Here is a 4985-nt window from a genome sequence, read left to right on the forward strand (position 1 = left end):
TAATGATATTATAGTTTGGTTGTACAGCACAGGAGACATTTGTGGGTTCTCTCTACTTCTAGTCGTGGTTGTTCTGTTTCCATAGAGGTGGAAGACTTTATATTGCAGTGAAGATCAAACTCAGAAACTGCTTGAGGTTCAGAGGGTTAAAGGAAAAACGTGTTTTTCTTTGTAATGACAGCATCTCCTCTCTCTTCTCTGTCCTCAGGCCCAAACATCCCATCATTTAGTTTCCCACGTTTTCCTTGTGCAGCCCGGAGGAGGCGGATCCAGCCGGTTTCCTGCGAAGCCTTCGCCTAACCAGCTGTCCCATCGTCCCCCTCTCTCCCGGCGGAAACCTCGATTCGACCCAACCTGATGGATCCCGTCAGGGTTTCGGACTGTGAGCTGTTATTTTTGATCTGATTTATTTTACGTGTTTTGGAGCTTCTTCTTTTTTTTTTTTTTTTTTCCACCTCTGGGTGGGTCGTCTCCACCTCCTCCTCCTCCTGCCGTTAACAGGCGTCGCCCTTCAGCTTTTGTCTCGCTCTTCTTTTGGGGGGGAAAATCAAAACACAGAGAAACTCTGCGACGTTTCCTGGACTGAAGCTGACGGACTGACGGCTGCGATGAGTGACTTTCTTTATCCTGCTGGAAACCTGAGGACGACACTCAGTAGGCCACACATGGAGACATTCAGGTTCAAAAAAAAAAAAAAAAAGAAAGAAAATGCTGTGGTTTGTTTTATCTCGCTGTCTGTTCCAGGCGGGTGGAGCTTCACCTGGTGAGCGATGCATCAGGTGCAGCGGAGGATTATAAAGTCGACCTTTAGATGCTTCTCTGCTCTTGAGAGTTTAATTGGAGACCCAGAATACCTCAGTTTGTCCACTTGGTTCGAAACATGTTGTCGCTCGAGGTTTTTCTTTATTCTCTATTTGTACGCTGAGGTTCCTCCAAAACTTTATTACCATTTCTCTCTTGTTTCCGTAATACTTCTGTTCTCACAGCGTTTAACGCAAATCTTTGCAAAAATCTGATTGCAATTAATCAATTATTAGTAACTGACATTTACTTTGTAGAACGTGCCCCTTTAAAATAAACACAATGTTCCCAAAGTAACAAGAATAAGCAAAAATAATAATCTTTACTTCTATCGCCCAAAACGTTCCAAAGTATTTTATTAATAAGTAATAAATATGAACAATAATACATCTAATAATTATTATTATTATTGAAGAAGTTATTTATAAACTGCTTTTCTGGATATTCAAAGATGCTTTACATGATAAACAATCTTTAAAATGTTGTAAACTCAAACACAAGGCAAGAACAGGGCAGAAATCTTTTAAAAAGGTGAGTTTTAAGTGATTTGTTTCTAACTTGCTGCACAAAAAAATCAAAATAAGTGTTAAAACTGGTAGAAACTGCCAACAAAAAAAAGAGAGAACCTTGTTGAGTAAAAAAAAAGTCTTTTTGTTAAAAATGAGTTCATGCAGATACATGATAATGGATGAGTTTTTTGTTTGTTTGTTTGTTTGTTTTTTTTGAGTCTGAAGCCTCAGTTCTGCATCACAGTCACCTGAAGCTGAATAAACCAGGATTAGGCTGCAGCAGCTGAGCGTGAAACCAACATTCTGGAGCAAGTTTCACACAAGAGAGGAACTAAATTAGGCGCAAGTGATCTTAGTTTGTTGAGTTTATAGTAATGTGTACAAAAGAGATCCGTTTTAGTTGTCACGATTATCCACTTTGTTCGATCCACCCAGCTACAGCCAAGTCTTCTATAAATCCTCCTTCATGAAGGTCATAATCAGAGCTTAATTGATTAGCTGTCGACTGTTCCAGCTATTGAGTGATTTCAGTTGAAATAACTGAATTTGGGCTTCGGGAAACACTTGATTGTTGTAGATCAAACATCTAATCGATTAATGGAGGAAATGATGGTCATTGCAGCTGCAGATACGATCCGTTTCTGTTCAGTTTCCTGGGTTGATGGAACTCTGCCTTCCTGTTAGAGGATGCTGTTGAGCTGAACTACCCTCATTGATGAATATACAGGGTCAGTGAGGGTGGCCAAAATACCAAAAACAATCTCTATAAAACACCTGAATTGAATTGTATAACAGTCATAAAGGAGGATTTATTGGGGGACTGTTGCATTAGGCGGCATTAGTGGGAATAATAAACCGTAAACTGAGCGTATGTTGTGTTGGGTTGATTCTTGTTGTGGTGACCAGGTGTAAATATCTTCTCTGTAGCATCTAAACTCTTCAAAGGAACTCATTGGTAAATTACAGGTGGATGTGATTGTGTGACTTCAGATTGAAGTTCGAAGCAGCAGCTGCAACCGACTCCTTGAGCTGAATATGCTTCGATCCACATGATAGTTGATTTTAACCAACTAGCTGTCAACCAATCAGGGAGAAATAAAGTACATGGAAAAAAAAAAATCTGTATTTTAAATATGGTTTTTGGTATTTTGAATTGTTTCTGGGTGAGTTGAGGAGAACTTTACGACCCGCGGCACGAAAACAAAAATCGTCTCTTCTCGTGTATCGGTGGGTTCACTTCTACATTTATCAACAGGTTTCAAGTGGTTCATCCACCGGAGACGAGCCGCTGCTTCTATTGTAAGCTTTATGTCTGCTGTAATGTTTGTAGATGTTAGTCATGCACTGTGACGAACTGAGGAAGCAGAGTATTTCCCATTTCACGTAATCCGCTTGAAATTCATGAACGAAAGCACGAGAGCCAATAAAGACCGAGTTGTAGTCTTGACATTTAAGGTGTGTCGATTGATTCACGAAGTCGCTTCGTCACGCAGGAAAACAATCTGCCGTAAAAAAGTCTTTTGACAGCAAGAAACTGTGACAATACGGACATTTAAATGTGAGTTCTTGTTGCAAATAAATGCTCAATCTAACATTTAATCGTATGCTGACTCACTACCGTGTAACGGCGGTTGCCATTAACCTTTAATACAGCTCAACTGTGCACGCGTGTACTAGGTGCAGTCCATTACTTAAACAAATATCACTACACCCTACTTTAGGTTTTAACACAAAATACACACACACACACAGTTTCTCAAGGCAAGTGTCCTTCTATAATCTTTGCTGGCTTCTTTCCAGCTGTTTTCGCTTTGCCTTTATCCGCCTCGTCTTCGTTACCCATCATGCTCTGCGCTGTTTATTTAAATCCTCGTCCTCTGCGGACATGCGTGAGAGCAGACGGAGGAGGGAAAGGCGGCAAGACGGAGCAGGCATGAACGAGCCGGCGAGGTGAAGGTGAAAAGGAAAAGAAAAAAAAAAAAAAGGGCGGGAAGGTGTTTGTGACATTCTTTGAGTTTTGGAGGGAAAGTTTGCTTCAGGGCGGAGCTGCTCGGACGTTTTTTTTAAATTTTTTGTGTGTTGTTTTTTTTGTTTTTTTAAACACCAATTGGATGGAAGTTGTTTTAGACAAAATTATAGCTTTCGCAGTTTTAACAGTGCACCTGGCTTTCATTTGAAAAACGTGTTATTTGAAGTTGAGCTTTTCGCCGCATCACACTTCTGTTCTCAAGTATTTTGTCATCAGACCTCAGATGATTTATTCCTGCGCTTCGTGTGGTTAGCGTGTGATCTCAGACTTCATCATGCACTGATCTCCAGTGAGAAAAGTATTTATTTTGTTTTTTTTAAAAAAAAAAAGAACTGGAGCTGAAGATCATAGCTGGTCTGCAGGTCACACATTCAAAAGCTCATTGACTTTTTTTCTGTTTTTCTTTTTAAATCAGTTTGTGACGCACAAACTGAATTTTTAAAAAAAAAAGTCTTACAAACATATTAATGCCTCCGGTTTGGGATAACAAACAGCACAGAATGTAGTAATACCAACATGTAGATATGATGTTTTGTTGTCCTAAACAAGATGCGTTCATGTGTTCAAAAACAACACGAGCAGCCTTAAAGAGAAACTGCCCTCACTGTAAATAATACTGTTCTACACTGTAAACAGTTTGTGACAAGTTTTTTGTTTTTGGATTATATAAGGGGTTTATTACTTGCTATGATTTAATATTTTCACAGATGTTTTGTTTTGTTTTTTTTATGTTTACAGAAACTGTCTCACCTCTTTTAAATTTCTGTACAAACCCTAAAATAAGATGAATGTTCCCTCTCCTTAAAAATCATGTTGCCTTCTAACAACCTTGTAAAAGCCATAAAAATTGTGGAAGTATTTTCCTAAATTTCCTCTGTTTGTTGTGTTTTTATTTAAGTTCTTACCCCCCCAGGCTTCCTTTTGAACGGTTTGAAACAAGAGAACAACCAATCAGAGGCTGCGTGTGTTTGAACCGTCCAATCACAGACGGAGCGTCGGCGGGCGTGTACATGTCTTTATGTGATCTGCAGCCGAAAGGGTTTTTAGGGGGAGGGTTCAGTCTGTCCTCACCTGCCACACCTGAGTCACCGTCACTCTGTAGAGGAAACACACACACACACACAGTGAAAACAATCTGTTTTAACAAGTTTCTCTTTGAGCTCAGGATGTGAAGTACAAGAGAGCTTTGTTCCTCTGAACCCCAAAACCTCCCGACAGGTTTAGTTTTTGTTGTTTTTTTTGAAGCTCTAAAAGGTAAAATGATCCAATTTAGCAGCCAGAACAAAACGCTTAAAACAAACAAAAAAGTTGAATTTTCAACTTTCCGACTGTCCTTAAACGTCTCACCTGTGATGTGCAGTTTCTCTGGGAAACATCTGCTTAAAATTGCAATATTTAATCAAAATCGCTTTATTCTACGTGTCTCATTGAAAAGGTATTCAAAAAGAAAACCATGTGCACCAGATCCTGTGGAATAAAAAACAAAAGTCTAAATATGTTGCTGCTCAGCTCCAACAGTCTGACCAACAGTCACCTGACATGTGTTTTTCAGATGAACTGCAGGCTGTGTTTAAACAGACAACACTAGAAAAAAACACACTGGATCAATAAAATAAATGCAGCATGGCTCAAAAGTGGTGTACAGA

At 39.4% G+C, this 4985-nt stretch overlaps 1 protein-coding gene across 4 annotated transcripts in view; it reads left to right on the forward strand.

The window, feature by feature from the left end:
* LOC103371787 (carcinoembryonic antigen-related cell adhesion molecule 1) overlaps positions 1-4211 on the forward strand; it is a 55787-nt gene extending 51576 nt beyond the window's left edge. For all 4 annotated transcript variants that reach the window (XM_008301249.1, XM_008301242.1, XM_008301265.1 and 1 more), the window contains one exon: positions 209-4211. The gene's annotated coding sequence lies outside the window, so the exon portion shown is untranslated. The remainder of the gene's footprint in view (positions 1-208) is intronic.
* Positions 4212-4985: the final 774 nt, after the last annotated feature.

This window comes from Stegastes partitus, unplaced genomic scaffold (genome assembly GCF_000690725.1).
Source record: "Stegastes partitus isolate 25-593 unplaced genomic scaffold, Stegastes_partitus-1.0.2 Scaffold34, whole genome shotgun sequence".
Taxonomy (NCBI): Eukaryota; Metazoa; Chordata; class Actinopteri; family Pomacentridae; genus Stegastes; species Stegastes partitus.